The following is a 20,514-nucleotide window of genomic DNA, read 5'->3' on the forward strand; positions in this document are numbered from 1 at the left end:
AAATCTCTTTTTCAATCATCTGGGAGATTCTGAGAATGCAGCCAGGCGATCCTCCTCAAACAGTATCAGTAACCACAGCCCTAGAAGAATTATCAACAGAGTCATACACACACCGCAAACAATGACTAGTGACTTGTGCAACAGAAATAACTAAGTTATTCAAAGCAGATTTTTCCTCACAAGAAGGAGTGAGACTGGTTTACATCATACATTTCAGGCCATTTTCAAATCTTCCCGACAATCAGCAAGACAGACAGGGTTCAATCTTAGGCCCATTACTGTTGGCACATTTTTTTTAATTTTCTGTGTTACATCAGGTTAGGGTGGATGAAAGAGGTGGCCCTTGGCAACTAGATCTGGAATTGGAGGAATTAAAATGGCAGATTAGGATGGCCTCATATATTCCCCCAGGTCTCAATGAGACAGTTTCTATTAAGTGTTTACTTAAACTTATAGCTTTAAGCTTATAGCTTTAAAGAGATAGGTGTTTATCCTTTGAGAATTGAAAGTCCTTTTAGATTTTATTTGGTTTTCTATATATTTACACATATTTTAGCTTGGAAGCATTCCTAATTCGATGTATTTGATGCATGTAGTTTTGTTTAAGATATCAACTAATGGTAGTTTTTATTATTATGTTATTTTTGATTTCAATAACAATTATACCTTTTTAAAGATGGTTGTCCCCCAACATGAGCTTATTGTAGTTTATTTTAAACGCAATGTTTATTATGTTTTGTGGTGTCATGGTTTCACAAATTATCTAATGAAGGATGGCAGATTTTGCCAATTATTCAATTAATTTACCTTTTGAATTCCTTTAAATAGGACGTAATGTGTTTTTTTAAAGTTGTCTGAAGAAGGAAAGGTATTAACCGTTTTCCGAAAGCGCTTACTTAATAAATTTTTGAAGTTCGTTTTTACCTGGGTGTCTCCTGCCCTTTATTTATTTATTTAGTTTGTTTTTTGGTTCGTGTCTTTATCAGTAGTATTTCATCCCTTATGTCTCTTTGTGGCTAGATTACTGCCATGTCCTTTACCTCGGACTTCCCAACACTGAGACTGACAGATTACATTTAGTACAGATCTCAGCTGCTAGGTTACTGACAGGTACTTCACATTACCAATATATTACTTGTGTTCTGCATGGTCTACACTGGCTGCCAGTGATTCAGATTATGTAAAAGGTCCTGGTGTTGGGGCAATTATCTCTACATGACTTAAGTACTTCTTACTGAAGAGTTAATGGTGCCATACACCACTTCCATAGAGTGAGTGTGCGTGGGAAACACTAACTTTGATCCTAAGTAATGGGGTACTATTTAAATATTTATCTGCTCAACTGCTTAAGTAAATGCTATTTATTTTCAGCTTTCCTTCCTCATCACATTCTTAGGTTCATAGGTTGATAGGTTGGTACTGGGCTATCTGCCCGAAGGCATATATTAGCCCAGCCAAGTTGTGCGGTATTCACCGCCCCTTTAGTAGTTCCCTAGACCCTTGTACTAGCAGCTAGTACCCTTGGCCCCTATCTAGTAGTGCTGTTGGTGTGATCCTCGGTGTGAACTTTCTGTTACCCATCCACTCATCAAGGTTCCTCTTGAAAAGTGATAGTGAGGGGCTCTGTCTTATATAGATCGGGACCCTGTTCCATAGTAAGGGAAGTCTCTGCGAATGGAATCTATCCCTCCAGCATGTTCTATTCATTGTTGTGTTGAGGTTTATATCCCTAGAGCGTGCAGCTCTTATTACTGTCTTTTGCATATCAAGCTTATTACAATCCTTGGTGCATCACCACTTCTAACATTCTCTTAAACCTGCCTCATTTACTCTACTCACTAAAACTTGACGCTAAAATTCACCGCAAAACTGCCAAAATACTTTAGACCACTGAAATAACCCCTAAACCCAAATCTATACCAAAATTACAGTAAATAAATTGAAGACAACTGATGTGCATCTCAAGCTCACTTTACATAAAAAGTAGCTTCACACACTGTAAACACATAACATATGTACACAACCCCCCAAAACAACACTGCCCACCTAAGTCGCCTATCAGTGAAATTTAAAGCGAATAAGAAAAATGAAAAGAAACATAATACACTGACTGCAAACAGGTGACTGGAAATTTAACTTTACTGGCAAAATCTCAGATTAAACAAAGTTAGAAAACTGAACTATAAAATAAACAAATCTTCACATAACCACTCACTACACTACTAAAACTGATAAAAGAAATTTACTGACAGTATAACAATGCCAAACAAAAAACTTTCTCCACTGCCTATTTCCTGTAATCTTTTGAGTAAAAAAACAAAAACTCTGAAATATTTTACTAAATAAAGATTAAAGCACTTATTTTAAATAAGATGCCTTTGACATTCATTTCCTGTGTTATTGTTTCATTAAAAAAGAAAAAAAATATGATTAAACAGTATCCAAGATTTAAAACTGAAAATCACCCAAAAGTCCATTCTTTCAAAAAACCTACAAAGACGCCTATACTCCTTTTAAAATAGATAACTTGTGCATTCAATGAAGTCCCTTACAAGTGGGTGAAGGGAGAGGAGATCCAATTGGAGTGTGTTGATGCAAATCTACAGACATAATGCTGTTTTTTTCCCCTTCATAAAACAGAAAGACTGGCAGTTTCATAGTCCATTTTCAGCCAGGCAGTGCAACAGAATACAGCACTGCGTACGACACTCTACATAGGTTTGATGTAACAGATGACAAACGTAAAAGTTGTCAAACCATAGTAAGGGTCTCAAGTCACTCCCTTCCCCTAATGGTTATCCAACTAAAGCTGGCACAAATGGGACAAATGAGCATGTTGTGGTCAGTGCCTACGCAACAGGTTCACTAAGAATTAAAATAATCAAATCTGCCTACTGCAAGCACACCTAGCCAATTTCTCTGTGATAAACACACAATATTCCACACAGTATATTTTGTAAGCCAGTCAGAAACCTACTTACTACACAACCGATGCTTACACAAGAAAATATAAAAAAAAAAAAAAAAAATAGGTCTCTGATGGGTTACTTCTCTCTCTAGCCTGAAAAGCCTGTATGCTGAAACTGACACTGACTAAGCAATGTGTTGAATAAGATTGTGAATGGTTTACTATGGCGTGGTCAAATCTGAATTTTGAGAAAAGCACCACTGCAATGAGCATATCAGAAGTCAGCAATGCCAAACACCACACAGTCAAAATTCCACACATGTACCCCTGCAGGACCCATGTTAGCAATTGATCCTGGGTCCGCACGGGTAGGGAAATTCTGTATTCTACTTTTTCGTCCTAGTGGTCTTGCTGGGTTCTGATATACTCGTCACAATACTGTTGTTTTCAAAAAGTATCATGTTTGACCATGCTGTAGTAAACCAATATGGATTGTGGCAACAAAGAACTAAAAACGGAGTGGGTCTATGCCACGTTTATACTAAGAACATATGGATGTCCTAGGGAAGATGGGGTACATCCAGTCAAGGGCTCAGTTTCAGAAGTATGGCCAAATGCCAGATATCCTATATGTTATGACTGCAATAGCGATCTTCATGAAAAAAATATAGCGACAGACATACATGCGCACACGTTAGAATAATCGCCATTCACTGCCATGAATCAGGATGAAAGATGCACAAAATTTACACATGATCAGTGGTTTGAGAATGAATGAGAATAGATGAAATCCATCATAGATTAAAACAAAAAAAAAAAGAAAAATGATTCATTCAATGTCTCACAGTGTTCAGACATACGAAGTCTATTAAGGACTCTACAGAAACGTGTGCTTTCAAAGAACTGAGACAGATGGGAAGGACACAGTGCAACAAAAAAGCAGGTAACATTTTGTACCTGCTCTTGTCAGCAACTCTGCTGGAGTAAGGAGAGAGTGAGGTGGTACACAAAGACAATCTTTTACACTTATAAAGTGCATTAAACACTGGACATATGAACATTATACTCACAACAACAAAGGTCGGTAATAAGGACTGGAAACGTAAGAGCTGGCGAGCTTGGTATGTCGCAGTAAGCATACATGGGAAAAAAGTTCCAAATGATGCGCTGCACATTCAGTTTATATGTATACATTATCAGAAAACAGTTCATATGGAGATAGCATAAACAGGTATGCGCACCACTAAACTACCGCTGAGTGATGGCATGAATGTCCAGTACCATGAACGACATGTCACTTCAAGCAGACATCTGCAAAGTAACAGGATTCCAATGCCCAAAGTCTGAACAGCTTGTACGTTCTCTCTCTAATAGAGCATGTTGTGTGGACAGTGCATTAAAGACTGTCAAGCGCACTTTACCTGTTTAATCCAGCATTCTGCACATGCAATGACACCTCTCAAATATTACATATTTTACCTCATATTTTTGCCTTGTCCCTCCCAAAATGTTTGATTTTTGGGTAAATTACTGAGGATTACAGTCCGTTAATCATGCTAAACATTGGTGTGCATAGTTATTTTTCAGAAAATTCTTGTTGATGCAAAAAAAGAAGTTATATTCTTACCATAACGTTCCATCTGATTAGTAGACTTCATTCTTCTGCACATATGGGTATACGGATCCAAGCCGGCAAAATTTTCAAGCATCAGCTCCGAGCTCCAAGCTCCTTCCTTACCTATATTACATCACTTCCTCCTATCTAGCCCCAGATCGAGTTTGCTGACACTAAATGGCAACATAACCACAATCCTAAACACGAAAAACCTGAAGAGTGAGGGGGATGGAGGGAGGGAAGGTGCAGAAGAATGAAGTCTACTACTCAGATGGAACGTTATGGTAAGAACATAACTTCTTTATCTGAAGTAGTTGACTTCATTAATTCTGCACATATGGGACAGAGTCCCCAGCTACTAGTATTCCTGGGAGGCCCCTATGGAAGGAAAATTCTGAGCACCGCAGAGCCAAAGGATGTTCTCCCTCTAGAAATAAGATCCAATTTATAATGAGAGATGAATGTGTGCGAATTGGCCCAAGTCGCTGCCGCACAGATATCGTCTAATGGAACTCTTGACCAGAAGGTTGCAGAAGTGGCCATTGCTCTAGTGGAATGAGCCTTCAATACACCAGGAGGAGATAAACCTTTGTCCTTATAAACCTGTGCAATACAAAGAGTGATCCACCTTGCCAAGGACACTTTTGAAACTGCTTTGCCCAAAAATGGTTTAGAAAAAGAGACAAACAATTGATCTGACTTCCAGAAGGGTTTAGTCCTATGGAGGTAAAAACAAAGCTGTCTATGGACATCCAATAAATGAAGGTTACCGTTCACCTCTATTTTGGAAATTTGGGAAGAAGACTGGCAAATTTATAGACTGATTAATATTGGCTGCTGAGGACACTTTGGGAAGAAAGGAAGGATTCGTACACAGTGAAACCCTATCCTTGTGGAAAACCAAATAGGGGGGCAAGGAGGATTAGGCCTGCAACTCTGAAACTCTCTTGGCTGAAGTGATGGTGACCAAGAAGGCGGTCTTCCACGACAAAAACTTCATCTGAACTTATCCGGCTGGCTCGAAAGGGAGAGAGGTCAAAGCCTGAAAGACTAAAGTCAGATCCCAGGGGGGCACTGTTTCTTTAACTGGAGGTTGCAATAAAAAAGTGCCCTTCAGGAAAGCTTTACACAATTTCGCAGAAGCCAGAGCAACCTTATTTTCACCCACATGAAAATTAGAGATGGCAGCCAGCTGAACCTTGATGGTGGAAGCACTTGCGCCTGGTCGAAAAAGATCGGCCAGAAAATCCAGTATGACCGGGATGGGGGCTGTAAATGGGTACAGATTGCGTTGAGAGGCCCAAAAGCAAAAACTTCTCCACTTGCTATTGTAAAGTTTCCAAGTGGAGGCTTTAAGAGGAGCTACCAGAATATTCTTAACAGGGGACGAAAGTCCGGGAGTCCTGATGATCATGGGAACTGGAGCAGCCACGCCGTCAGCTTGAGACTGTCCAGGTTGGGCAGGGGCAAACCCGACGGGTGAGAAATCAGATCCGGGCATGGATCTAGAGTCCATGGAGGAGCCAACAGGTGAGACCATAGGAAGGGAAACCACACTTGACGTGGCCAGAAGGGAGCTATGAGAATGACTTTGCACTGCAGCCGGCAAGCTCTCTGAAGGAACTTCGGAATAAGAGGTAACGGGGGATATGCATACAGTAGCCCGGGAGGCCAAGCATGGACCAGAGCGTCCCTGGGGACATCCCCCGGAGGGTAATCAGAGCAAAGAAGTTGCTGCACTTCACGTTGGAAGGAGATGCGAAGAGATCGCAGCAAAGTTGACCTCAAACACGGAAGATCTTCTCCGCCACTGATTGTTTCAGAGACCACTCGTAAGGCAGAAGGATTGCCCTGCTGAGACTGTCCGCTAGAATGTTGGGAGCGTCCCGGGATATGCGTTGCTATGAGAAACCAGCTGGTGGATATGGCCCACTCCCAAACCCTCATGGCCTCGCGACAAAGGGGGTAGGATCGGGTCCCTCCCTGTTTGTTTATATACCAGACTGCAGACATGTTGTCTGATTGAATGGCTACCATCCCCGGAGGTAGGACAGGGTGGAAGGCTCTCAACGCTAAAAGCACTTCCCTCATCTCCAGGACATTGATGTGTAGCTTGGTCTCTGGAGGAGACCACGTGCCTTGGACCGTTCTTCCCAGGAAGTGCCCCCCCCCCACCCGAGCTGGGAAGCGTCCGTGGTCACCGTGGCTTGAGCCGGAGGGGCTAAAAAGCTGCGCCCCGTGAAAATGTCGGCTGACTGAAGCCACCACTGGAGTGACGTTCTGCATGTCATGACGTTCTGCATGTCCGATTGATTTGGATGTGGAAATTCATCGGAAGGTCTAGCCAGGACCATTGAACTGCTAGATTCCACTGAAGGACTCTCATGTGAAGACGTGCAAGAGGGAGGATAGAGACTGCGGCTGCCATCGAACCCAAGGCCCTGAGAACATCGGCTGCTGTGACTACCGAGTGATCCAAGATCGCCGATACATGGAGTCTGAGATTTTCTATCCTTTCCGGGGTGAGAAAAATTTTTGACTGAATCGAATCCAACCGTGCCCCGATGAAGTCTATGATCTGAACCGGAGCCAGGTGGGACTTGTTGATATTGATCATGATGCCTAACTTGTGAGCCAGACCGAAGTAGTAGTGCAGGGCCTGACACAAGAGACGTTTGGTGGATACAGCGAAGAGCCAGTCGTCTAGGTAGGGGAATACCTGAATGCCCTGAATACCTGAATGCCCTGAAGTCTCAAGTGAGCCGCTACGACCGCCATAACCTTGGTGAACACCCTGGGGGCTGTGGTGAGACCAAAGGGTAGGGCTCTGAATTGAAAGTGACAGGCCCCTAGCCGGAAGCATAGAAACCTCCTGGAGCTCCTGTGGACCTTGATGTGATAGTAAGCGTCCTGGAGGTCTAACGAGCACATCCAGTCGCATTCTCTCAGAAACAGTAGAATGGACTGTAGAGTGACCATCCGGAATTTTTGTTTCTCTACCGACAGGTTGAGGATAGACAGGTCCAGAATGGGCCTGAGGTCCCCCGTCGTCTTTGGCACTAAAAAGAACCTGGAGTAGATGCCTGATCCGGATTGATCTGGGGGGACTGGCTCGATGGCTCATTTTTGTAGCAGCTTCAAAACCTCTAAAGCTGCAGCCTCCCTGTGAGCGGGTGGAACATCTGGAAGGCATGCTGGAGTTATGGGACATGAAATGAAGGGGACAGACTATCCTGTGGATATGATGTTCAACACCCAGCGGTCTGCAGTAATGGACTCCCATGCCACTGTTTGTAAGGAAAATCTTTCCCCGACTGCCTCCAGAGTAGAGCAGCCGGGCAACCCCTCAGGGTTGCTGTGCAGGTCTGTCGGAAAAAGGTTCCCTAGACCCGAAGTTTCTGGGACCCCCAGTGTCTCTGGGATGGTGTCGGTCTTGTCCCCCTCTGCCTCTTGGGGACAAATACACCCGAGTGTCACGAAAGGACTGTGATTTCCGGAACCACACCTTCCTTTGCCCCTTTTGGTTCCTGGAATAGGACCTCTGGGGGTTAGTGAAGTGGATTCCGACGGCTGACAAAGTCTTTCCGTCCTTCTCACTCTGAGTTAGTGTGTCACGTACAGTCTTCCCAAAGAGGGATGCTCCATCGAAAGGGGCGTTGATGAAAGATGCCTTAAAGGGGTCCGCAAATTGACACAGCCTGATCCAGACGTGATGCCTCAAGGCAACGCCTGTACCAGCAGCTCTAGCAGCTCCCTCCGTAGCATGAGAGAGGAGACGCATAGAGGTATTAGTCACTGATTTCAGTGTAGTCATCTTCTCAGTGAAAGACTGCTTGTCCTGTTGCAACAGAGACTCCGGGGGTGACTCAGTTAGTTCCGATATAAGGTCTCGCTGCAGTCGGATAACATGTGCCAAGTAATTCAGCGCACGAATACAAAATGTCGCTGACGAGTACATGCGCTTCCCGAAATGATCCATCGACCTAGACTCTTTGGTGGATGAACCGAGGAACTCTCGTGTGCCAGTTCCTTCTTTGTGGCAGCTGCAACCACCAAAGCGTCTACCGGGGCTCCCTTGGACCATGCCTGCCTGTCTGAAGGTGGGGAAAGAATTTTGTCTGGCCTTTTGGGTATAGGCTCTACGGTGTCAGGATCCTTCCATGCCCTAGTGGTGATGAGGTCCACCAAAGGGTCTGCTGGAGGGGAGACCCAGGAAGTAGATGGGCCCACGCCAAAGGCCTCCAGGAATACAGACTCATCCGCAGAGGGTTTGGGGGCTGACCAACCTCCTCTTTGGTGGAGGATCTCCGTAATGTCTCAGAACGAGACGTCCTTGGTAGGTGATCTGGGGGAACCCTCTCCTTCATCCAAGTCCGTATCAGTGGTAATGGACTTGGGGGAGTCCAGGTGCCTTCTCTTACACTTACGAGGTTCCTCTCCAGTGGGACTCTCTGGAGAGGATTCGTAAGCCTCCGGGGGTTCCCTGAGGGGAACAACCTGGGGTTGCTTTGGCACGGGCTGTCCCTGAGACAGGGTAATGGGAGCAGAATCCAAAATCAGAGGGGTCTGGGTAGGATCCAAGTAGGTGAGCTGTGGTCTCAACCCCTGGGAGAGAACCCTTTCCACTGCCCCGAATGTTGATGGAGAGCACACCTCCGTAGAACGTAAGGATGAGGCTCTCCCCGGCACTGAAGCAGGGATCGGAGCCGATGGCGGGGTAGTCCGGGCACCAAGGATGGGATCCGAAAGAGCGAGATCTCGACCCTCGGGTCCGACTCCCCGACCACGGCTCAGAGAGTCCCCTGTATCCAAGATCGGATCCAAGGAACTTAAGGTGACGGCCGGTGTCGAGGAAACGAGAACCATCAGCGCCCACCCAACAGCTCCGAAAAGTCTCGGACCCGAGAGCCCCGAAGCATCAGGTCGGATCGGGGAAGGAGCAATAGGGTGGAACATAGCTGAAGAAGGACCCTCTCCAATGGGAGAGGGCCCTGGTAAGACCCTCATCTGAATCTGGTTTTGGATGAACCTCCTCATCAGCCTGTCCATGCCAAAGTCGGAGGCACTCAGAGTTGACCTGGAGGAAGCGACCGACTCGGGTCTGGGCCGGATCTGAGGGGAGTGCCTTGGCTCCAATGGCTCCGTCGGCTCCGGCGAGAAACAGGGAGAGCGGAGCCGAGGAGAACGAGACCTGGGTGCCTTTGAAGAGGGGCTGGAAAAAGACTCCCTGTCCGGTGATCTTTTTCTGGGCCTGTCCCTCTCTTTGTGGCGCTTCTTCTCCCTTCTGTCCCTACCTCTCTGGGACAACTACGATGAAGCAGGCCTGGTGGGAGGTTGAGTCCCTGTCTGCACAGCATCACTAGCTGGGGAGGAAATCGAGGCAGACTCCAGGGCAGAAGGACCCTTAGCCACACGCTTAGCCCGACGATCCTTCAATGCCCTAGGGTTAAAGCCTGAACAAATGTCGCAGGATGCCGACAGATGGGCGACCCGTAAACATAGAACACACAGAGTGTGGCCATCGGCTGGTGAGAGCGTATGACCACACTCTGTGCACTTCTTAAAAAGAACCTTAGGCTGTTCAGCCATAGTAGAGACAGTAAAAGCCCTAACGGCCCACTCACACACACACTTAAACAGGGATTGGGCCTAGGCGGGAAACCAAAATCACAAAAAAAAAACCCACTTATAACTAACTTTTTTTTTTTTTTTTTTTTTTTTACAACTAACACGACAACTAAATGTGAAGGGAGGAAAAAAGGGAAAGGTATTCACACTCAATTATCACAAAAAGACCAAAAAACCTTACCACCTTGCTTAGAGCTCAGAGACCACAATGCTGACTCTTAGAGCGGCAAACAAGATCTGGGGCTAGATAGGAGGAAGTGATGTAATATAGGTAAGGGAGGAGCTTGGAGCTGATGCTTGAAAAGTTTTGCCGGCTCGGATCCGAATCGGATCCGTATACCCATATGTGCAGAATGAATGAAGTCAACTACTTCAGACTGTGCTGTTCTGTTAACTTTCTAAGTGAATTAGAGAATATTATCCCTGATTTTGAACCTTTGCCCCCCTCGTTAGTTATTTCTGTCTTTGCCCAGAATTCTTACAGCAAAGAAGCATGAGCCATGCAGAAATCTATAACTGCTTCTGAATACTCATAATCCTGATACAAAACGATTGGGACTACCTACAATCACAACCAAGCAGTTATGCATTCAGGAAAGGTATTCAATAAATGAATTTTATGAACACATAACAGGTTGCGATGAGAAAGACAATCATTCCTTTATATGATTAATATGAGTAGCAGTTAAACAGCTTGGCATTATTAAGTGTCTAGTAACTTTTAAAGCTTTTGGTGGCTCTCAACGTTACCTCAAGAACCCATGACAAATCCAAAGCTCATCAGGAACAAGAGCCACAGATGAAGTAGCACTTTCCAAACACTGGTAAAATGACATAACCAAAGTCATCTTAGTGTATACATTTTGAAGAAGTTGTTTTTAACTGTAATGACCAGTAATGAATGACTTACTGTAATCATCACTGCTGTCTCAAAATTCAAAACATTTAGAGGGATGAAGCAAAAAAACTAAGCTAAAATCAGAAAGATGAGAGTTACTTCACTTATGGCTACAGCTTGCCCATAACTGCAAGGTAAGTTGCAGTTTTCAAAGCTGTCAGATGGTTTCCTGTTCGGTTTCATGGTGACTGCAGACATGAAACTGTAGGATTTGTGGCAGCAAAAGCTTCACTAACAGGAAGGCTCATACATAAGAACCATGCATAACAATCTTGTTACAGATTAGTTCTTGTATACAAATCCTGGTACTTATGTTTGAAAGAGGTTATTTTTCTCTCAGTTTTAGAGCACAACTGTTACTCTCCGTTAACTGTGACATAATTATAGCCGATGCTTTCTTTGAACTTTTTGTTATGCTCTTACTGCAGAGTCCCCAAGTAATTATACCCTCAAACAGTTGTTCAATAGCAACAATGTGTTTGCTTCCTACCAAATCTCACATGTCTAGACACTGTGTTGGGAAGCACCTGTCAAGTCCAGGAAAAGCACAGTGAGAAATGACAGAGAACATTAAGTCAGCCAAGTGACAGCTCCAGTATGACTAACACTCATTTCTGGTTATAAAAATGGATGAAATTACAAACATCAGTGATTTACCTACAGAAGGAATCAGAAAGTGTTCAACAACTTGCATATGTTATCATCCAGAAAAGATGTTCGTTAGTTATGGGAGAATTTCAGGCTCAGTGGTGTTAATATTTATCCTTTCAAGGATTTTATTTTTCATTCAATAACAGAACACCAGTATAACACACATTGCTTAAGTACCTGGCTGTCTGACAGTTAACTCCCATAACATGGAAAGGTGTCTATGTGACCCAGGAAGGAAAATAAATTTCAAACCCAATCAGGTATCCGTAAAAAATAATATGCATTTACTTATGTAGCATGTTACTGGCTACCTTGTACTCAGACCATGTCCCTCTGTTATGAGCCATATCCCCTTCACCTGTCATCTAAGCACAGTCTAAAGCTCTTATGTTAATCCAGCAAAACACCATGTCAATCACCTTTCAGGCTTTACAAATGCTTAGCTTGATTCAGCAGCATCGCTCCACACAAGTACCACCTCCACATGAAAAGCACGCATGTGGTTTAACAGTGCACATCGTGAAGACTGCAAATTAAAACATTTGCTGGATGATGCTGCAACAACCTGGTAACAGTACTGAAATCTCTCTTCCTTAGCTGACATATGCCAGTCAGAAAGACGCCAAGTGCTTGTCAGCACAAAACGGGAGCAGAATAGTTGCACAAATGGACCTAAGTGGATTGCTGCAAAGGAAGATGATGCGAGTGTTTACAGGTAAATTATGAACCTACTGGCAGGCGAGCATTCCCAAGATTACTAAGCAGAGCCTGAAGTTGCTTCTGAAACTGGAAAGTGGAACCATACACTACACACTGGACAGGTAAGTGCTAGCACACTAGCACTAAAGTTTAGTAGTCTTCTGAACCACAAATAGGAAAAACATCCTTAAGTTGTTCTGGAGAAATCCTTGCATTTTAGGCATGCCAGGTAATCTCAGCTGTCAGCTAGAAAATTAAAACACGTTGGAACAGTGCACAAAACTACTCGGGAGTTCTAACTAAAATGGCTTAATTATATGGTAGGATGCTGAAACTGGAAAGCCAGAATGAAAATGCTACAAAACTGCATATTCATCATCCTTTTCTTTACATCTCAAAGAAATCAGTTTACTAACAAGATTCTTGGCAAAATAGTTGTATTTATCTGCCATTTACAAACTGCTGTGGAATCAGGCAGTATTGCACAGCGAAGTTAACTAAAAGTACATCCTAGTGACCAGAGTTCTATTCCCACAACCTCCACTAACCTATTCTGTTAACTATGATTAATTTTCTTCATCAGACAAGCTATTAGACACTGAAGAATGGGAAACGTGTCTTATGAATCTTACTAGATTAAAAAAAATACATTTTAAGAGTCATTGTGCCCTAGTAGAAAAAATGAGACCACACAAACTCCAGCTCCTGCTGGCAAATGCAAATATGAACATTATCATCCTGATCAATAAACTGTGACCTTGTCACTATAGTAGAGTACATTGAGTAACTTAACAATATTAAAACTAAATTCAGATATAGTACCGGTATGTAAGCAGCTTCAGTACTGTCACCTTTTGCTTTTGATTCAGGCTACAGAGCATGCAGACCACCTTAAAACATTAAAAAAGGAAATAAAAATCTACATTTTACTGAAGACATAACTTTTTAAAACATTTTCTTTGCTTAGAATTAGCTTGCATTCACCTGGAATCTGGCAAAACAGCACAAAGAACTTTGGGATCAGTACAAATCTGTTAAATTCCATGTTAGAATCACAGCAGAGGGCAAAGTTGAATAACTTAGAAGTCAGTGTTAAATGCAGAACTAGAATTAAGTCTACCATTATACCATTTCAAAGTTTCCGGTTTCAGTTAGTACCAACTCCTATCCATAGGTACTGTTTAAAAAGGCAAAGGTGAACTTTTATTCCTAAAATATGATTTCTACAAAATGTGTCACATGAAATAAATATTTTTCTTTAGAATCACAGCCAAGTGCGTCACACTTTGGTGATTAATATTTCTGTACTTAAGATAGTGTACTTGCAAGTGCTGTAGCTTTCTGCAGTACTTACAGGGAAAAGTATCTTACTATAAGAATGCAGTCTTTTACTCTTAAAAAGGGTAAAGTAACACAGCAGTACAGCTGCCCTTTGTAAAGGGCACAAATAGCCCTAATAAAAAAGAGGGGTCACCAGCTTACAATGCAGCATTTTTATAGCCTAAACATAAAAAGATAAAGACTTGTGCAGTTATAACAGAGTGAATCTGGGGAATGACAGATAAAGTGAGATAAAAATGGAACAAAAGTGACAGCATGGCTGACGCTTTGAAATATTCAAAAAAAAAAATTCACCATTTTGGGGTTATCAAACAGACACAACCCCTCCCTCCCTTAGAGAAGTAGGAGATAAAGAATTACTCAGGTTAAATCAATCCAGAAATATACTAGGAAAGTGATGAGCACCCAGAGTACAGTGCCAGGAAAAATGTGCATTGTTTTCAAATATCTAATTCTACAAATACCCACAGTAGACATACTTTAGCCATGGATTAGTGATAAATTCAGTGCATAATCCGGGCAGAACACCCTCATAACTGCAACAGGCTTTCTGTTACACCAAAGTTAATACAGAACGGAAATTGAAAGTAAACTGCACAACCGCCTTAAAACAGCAGTATGCTCAAAACAAACGTTTGATCTAGGCTAATATCAGTGCCCCACGCCTTTTAATTATTCCACTGTTGAAACTGTCACAACTCATTACAATCTAAAAAAAACTCCGTTAAAATCTTAAAATAAAAACTTTACTTTACAGCAAGATCCACAAGGGTAGTCAAAGTTGCATTTTCAGTTTCCCATGTTTGTGTGACTCAGCTTTTTCAATAATAAAGTAGCCTTGTCACCATATTAGGCTGCAGAATACTGTGCATATAGAAAGGTACCTGCCACCCAATAGCAGTTTAAGTCACATTTTCATCCAGAAGGCTGCATGAACAAAGAGCACAAACTCTTGCATGCATGAAATAATCCTGAAGTACTGGTAACCAAAAGGCCCTTTTAACCGGACGCAAATATGAGTGATAGGAAAACACCTTACAGCAGGATAAGGACACTCTAAGCATATACCTACAAATACGGCATTTACGTATTTATTTATGTAATCAACATTGATCGACTTTTAGGCCCAGCACAGGTACCAGCATACAGCAGATACATGCACAGTAAATACAATGGAAATAATATAGTAACATAACATAAAACACAGAGAATGTGCATTTAACTAATGTGTCTAGCTGCTAAGTTGCAGTAGGCAAAAATGAAGACTGCAAACCAAATCTGAACACACCACACACCAGCCAGGGTACATACATACATGTGCACACACACATTCTGCCTGCAGGAGGAAATTTTAATGTAAAAAGAAGATAGGATATTTAAGAAAGTAGGGGGTTAGGTGATAAGGGCAGAGGTGCTGCTACTGCACTCATATTGTTTAAACGAAACTATCATACAAGTATTACTTGCAGTATGTTGAAGCATACCCTCAAGCTAAATAATGTTTATGTGCAAGTTGAAACCTGCACCCGAACATAGGTGAGAGCTTAATTAGGGAACATATTCCAAAGGATTTCACTACAAACCTGGTGGCAGTCACTGTCTGGAGAGCCACAAAGAGAGTCTCATGGAGGTGTGAACCACACTCCAAGTGGCTGCTTTAAAATATGCAAGGAACATGCCATGATCTGACTGCAGTAGTAGAGACAGTAGTTTCCTGGTACAATGAGGTCAGGCACAGCACAATCCACTTGCACAGTATATTGTTGTCAACATGGCTTAATGGATCACTGCTGTAAATGAGAATATTCATTTCCAATACACTTACTTTTTCCCTCAGTAAAAGTCCTAATAAAAAAAAATAAATGCAGTCAACAGCCAGAGAATTAATTCTAGTCTCCTTATAGGAAGGGCCAATTTTAAAGAAAGAAAGAAAAGAACAAGAAAAAAAAAATAATAATAATGGACTGATTAAGGAGCAACTCACCACCTTTGAAAGGAAAAGTGTCGACTTTTTAGAAAGGAAAAGTATTCCTTGTCAACACAAACATGCATGAGATAAATAGTGACAACTAACTAAACAGATTGTTTTCCACATAAAAATAACAACTTAGCTGTGGCAATGATTCATGAAGGTTTACAGTCCATTAGGACTGTTATTCAAACATGGAAACGATCCCTGTGAAGTTTGATGTCAACTAAGGCCTTACAAAGCCTCCTGACCACAGAAAGGGAAAAATACACACTTTTGTATAAGCTGCCAAATGAAGGAATAACAAACCATCCTGTCAGGAAAATGCTGTCTTGAATATGGCAAATTAGGTCTAGAAAGAAAACGAGTAGCAGTGGTGCACTATGGAAGATAGGAGCGGAGTTTTGGAGAATGGTAAAGCCTTAAAGTAGCTGAGTGACTTCTGCCTGTGGCTAACCAGCCCTGAGGATGGGTGGACAGGATCAATAAAGATTCCTGGGCCAAGTGCCCCTACTTTAGACTGTCTTGAGGCACTCGATGCAAAATGCAGAATATCCTACAAGGTCCATTTTCAGAGCTGCACCTCCAACAAGGAAAAGGTTCCTGGATCTTACACCTCCCTGACTGCTGACATAAAACATAGCGAAAATATATAACCTGTCCTGATTTGAACACGTTTGCCTGTCAGTACAGGGAGGAAAAGCCAGTGAAACCTGGAAAAAACTATGTCATTTGTCCTTTCTGTAACAGGAAGCATAAAATTTGAATCGCTCCTAAAAGATCAACCCCTCTTTGCTAACTCACTTTTTACACCAGAGTCCTTGTACAGTAAATCAGTTGCAATAGGATGCATGGGTCATGACTGGGTTTCTAAAGTGAAGGGATTCCTCTGCAGCTGTTTATAACCAATGGGGCTATAGGATGGACAGCATTTAAAGGCAGTGCAATGACAGCCTTAGAAGAGGAGGAAAAAAGATTCTAGAAGCTGAAATGATGCAGATGTCTTGCTGAGTAAGAAACTTCAAGCCACAGTGAATGCTGAAATCTTCTCCAATAAAATGTATTTGGAAATGGAAGCTGTGCCATAGGTGTTAGTTGATAAGCATTTGTATTTCAGAGACATGTTGGTGAGAGGTCTGAAACAGGAAGAGGATGTGAAAAAAATGAGAACTTTTAAGTCTGAGATAACAACAGTACTGAAGTACTAATAAGTATATGTGAGTAGCATAAATGTGGGGAGGGACAGCCAGCTCCACTCCACATTGGGGGGGGGGGGTGCAGGGGGCTTTGCCCTGAAAAAACAACTGTAAAGGAGAAAATGTCAATATTCACCTTTATTTTCATTTGTTTTCTCTTTGGGATTTACAGTTCAAACTCTAAGAAATATAAAACAGAGCCATATTACTTAGACTTCAGCAGTGAAGAATATAGGTTCATAGGTTGGTACTAGGCTATCGGCCCTAGGGCCTATACAAGCCTAGCCATAACAATTCCCTGGATAATTTCTATCTACGATATTTACTTCTCTGGACCCCTGTCTAGCAGGGAGACTGACATGATCCCCGGGGTGAATTTCCTATCTCCCATCCAATCATCAAGGTTCCTTTTGAAGAGGGCCAAGGAGGCGCTCTGCTTGACATGTATGGGCAGTCTATTCCAGAGTATGGGGAGTCTCTGGGTGAGGAACCTATCCCTCCAGCATATTTTGTTCATTGTGATGACAAGGTTTAGATCCCTGGAGTGTGTGGCTCTGAGGGATTGGGATTTCTTTAAGTGGAGCATGTCCAATAGCTCAGGGTTTGACATGGCCTTGTATGTTAAGCAGAGATCACCTCTGAGTAGACGATATGCCACAGAGTATAGCTGGAGTTTTTTTAGATGGTCAGCATATTGCATCTGCTTTAGGCTTGTGATTCTTTTAGTGAGGTATTTCTGTGGCCTTTCCAGCTGTTGCAGATGTCTTCTGAGGTACATACCAAACGGGGCATTATACTCTATAATGGGTCTAATGAGGGAAGAGTAGAGTGGGACAATGACCTCCTTTTTTCTGGATGAAAATCCCTTAGTATGAGGTGTGCCAGATAGAAGGATTTCCTGACTGTCGTGGTGATGTGGTTATCGAAAGTGAGACCACTGTCCACCTGTGTCCCTAAGTCTCTCATCACACTTTTGATGTTTAGTGTATTGTCACCTATGTGGTAATTCATGGGTACATGTTTTTTTCCAAAGGGGATAACTATACATTTCTTGGCATTAAGCTTGAGCCCATGGGTCTGGCACCAGGCATCTGTTTCTGTAAGGCCCTTTTGTAGAATATCCACATCATTTGGGGATTCAATAATGGCTCCCAGTTTGCAGTCATCTGCGAACTTTGTTAGCCAGAGTCCCTTAGTGTTGGGCCTGTACTTCACAGAAGTAGATGCGAAACAAGAGTGGTCCCAGGACTGAACCCCGAGGTACTCCACTTGTCACTTGTCTGGAGCTGGATTTGGAGTCGGCTACTTTTACAGTCTGGGCTCTGTCAGTAAGCCAGTTGTCAACCCGTCGAGTGATGTAGGGATTTATGCCCAGCTTAGTAAGTTTATCTATGATTCCAGAGTGGGGGATGGTGTCGAAGGCCTTGGCGAGGTCCAGATAGGCTGTTTGGACCACCTTACCCTCGTCCACACTCTGGAAACTGATTCGAAGAAGTCAATCGGGTTCAGGAGACAAGATCGGCCTTTCACAAACCCAAACTGGGTGGGGTCCAGTGTTTGAAGGTTGCCAATGTCTTTGTTTACAAGTTCCATGACAATGCGTTCCATGCCCTTGCAGATCAGGGTCGTCAGATTGATGGGACCGGTAGTTCCCGGGATCCAAGGTGGATCCCCCCTTGTGGAGTGGGATAACTGTAGCTGTGCGCCACTCAGTGGGCACGAGGCCTGAGGTGAGGCTATGATTAAACATTACACTTAGGTGAAGTGCCAGTTCATGTAGTACACAGCCTGGAATGTCATCTGGTCCCATAGATGCTGTATTCTTAGCTTTGGAGAGTGCGGCTTCTACATGTGTGGCCGTGATTACCGGAATTTGGCAATCTTTTGGTATTGAGATGGGCCCTTTAGGGGGTGAGAAGTTGGCACTAAGTCAATCTGCCAGGATATTAACAATATCCTTGGGACCAGTATATTTAATGCCATTCTGTTGAAGCTCAGAGCAGATCTGAGCATTGCCATTTAGATTCTTGACATAAAGTACAGTTTTGTACCTACCATAAATGTAGATGTTCGAGGATTCCCTTGCTGCAGTCCTGACAATTGGGTATAGTCCGCGTCCCAGTCGGCCCGAATACCAGAGTATAAGGCTGACGTCGGTCATGGCGCCTTAGACTGACGTCAGGGGATAGCACACTAGCACTAAAGAGTTTAGTAGTCTTCTGAACCACAAATGAGGAAAAACATCCTTAAGTTGTTCTGGGAGAAATCCTTGCATTTTAGGCATGCCAGGTAATCTCCAGCTGTCAGTATAGAAAATTAAAACACGTTGGAACAGTGCACAAAACTACCTTCGGGAGTTCTAACTAAATGGCTTAATTATATGGTAGGATGCTTTGAAACTGGAAAGCCAGAATGAAAATGCTACAAAACTGTACATATTCATCATCCTTTTCTTTGACATCTCAAAGAAATCAGTTTACCTAACAAGATTCTTGGGTAAGAAATAGTTGTATTTATCTGCCACGTTTACAAACTGCTGTGGAATCAGGCAGTATTGCATGTGCTAGATTAACTAAAAGTACATCCTAGTGACCAGAGTTCTATTCCCACAACCTCCACTAACCTATTCTGTTAACTATGATTAATTTTTCTTCATCAGACAAGCTATTAGACACTGAAGAATGGGAAACAGTGTCTTTATGAATCTTACTAGATTAAGAAAATACATTTTAAGAGTCATTGTGCCTAGTTTTACGTAGCAGCAATACACAATACACACAGCCAGAAAAAATGAGACCATACAAACTCCAGCTCCTGCTAATAAATGAAGTACAAATATGAACATTATCATCCTGATCAATAAACTGTGACCTTGTCACTATAGTAGAGTACATTGAGTAACTTAACAATAATTAAAACTAAATTCAGATATAGTACCGGTAGCATGTAAGCAGCTTCAGTACTGTCACTTTGCTTTTTGATTCAGGCTACAGAGCATGCAGACCACCTTAAAACATTAAAAGGAAATAAAATCTACATTTTACTTGAAGACATAACTTTTTAAAAACATTTTGCTTTGCTTTAGAATTAGCTTGCATTCACCTGGAATCTGGCAAAACACACAAAAAGCACACAAAGAATCTTTTTGGGATCAGTACAAATCTGTTAAAATGCATGTTAGAATCACCAGCGAGAGGGCAAAGTTGAATAACTTAGAAGTCAGTGTTAAATGCAGAACTAGAATTAAGTCTACCATTATACCATTTCAAAGTTTCGGTTTCAGTTAGTACTCAACCTCCTATCCATAGGTACTGGCTTAAAAAGGCAAAGGTGAACTTTTATTCCTAAAATATGATTTCTACAAAATGTGTCACATAAAGGGAAATAAATATTTTCTTTAGAATCTGTTGCCAGCCAAGTGTCACACTTTGGTGATTAATATTTCTGTACTTAAGATAGTGTACTTACCAAGCGTAGCCCAGCTTTCACTGCAGTAACTTTACAGGGAAAAGTATCTTTTACTATAAGAATGCAGTCTTTTTACTCTTAAAAAGGGTAAAGTAACACAGCAGTACAGCTGCCCTTTGTAAAGGCACAAATAGCCCTAAT

The 20,514-nt window shown here is 42.4% G+C and overlaps 1 protein-coding gene and 1 long non-coding RNA gene across 2 annotated transcripts in view; one reads left to right on the forward strand and one right to left on the reverse strand.

Moving 5' to 3' along the window:
• CEP85L (centrosomal protein 85 like) overlaps positions 1-20,514 on the reverse strand; it is a 1,265,215-nt gene that overhangs the window by 889,050 nt on the left and 355,651 nt on the right. The gene's annotated exons all lie outside the window — the stretch shown is intronic.
• LOC122804482 overlaps positions 12,171-20,514 on the forward strand; it is a 43,704-nt gene continuing 35,360 nt past the window's right edge. The window contains exon 1 of the long non-coding RNA XR_006365223.1: positions 12,171-12,521. This is a non-coding gene — a long non-coding RNA (uncharacterized LOC122804482). The remainder of the gene's footprint in view (positions 12,522-20,514) is intronic.

Source organism: Protopterus annectens, chromosome 1.part1, assembly GCF_019279795.1.
Source record: "Protopterus annectens isolate FY-2018-M chromosome 1.part1, PAN1.0, whole genome shotgun sequence".
NCBI classification, from domain to species: domain Eukaryota; kingdom Metazoa; phylum Chordata; order Ceratodontiformes; family Protopteridae; genus Protopterus; species Protopterus annectens.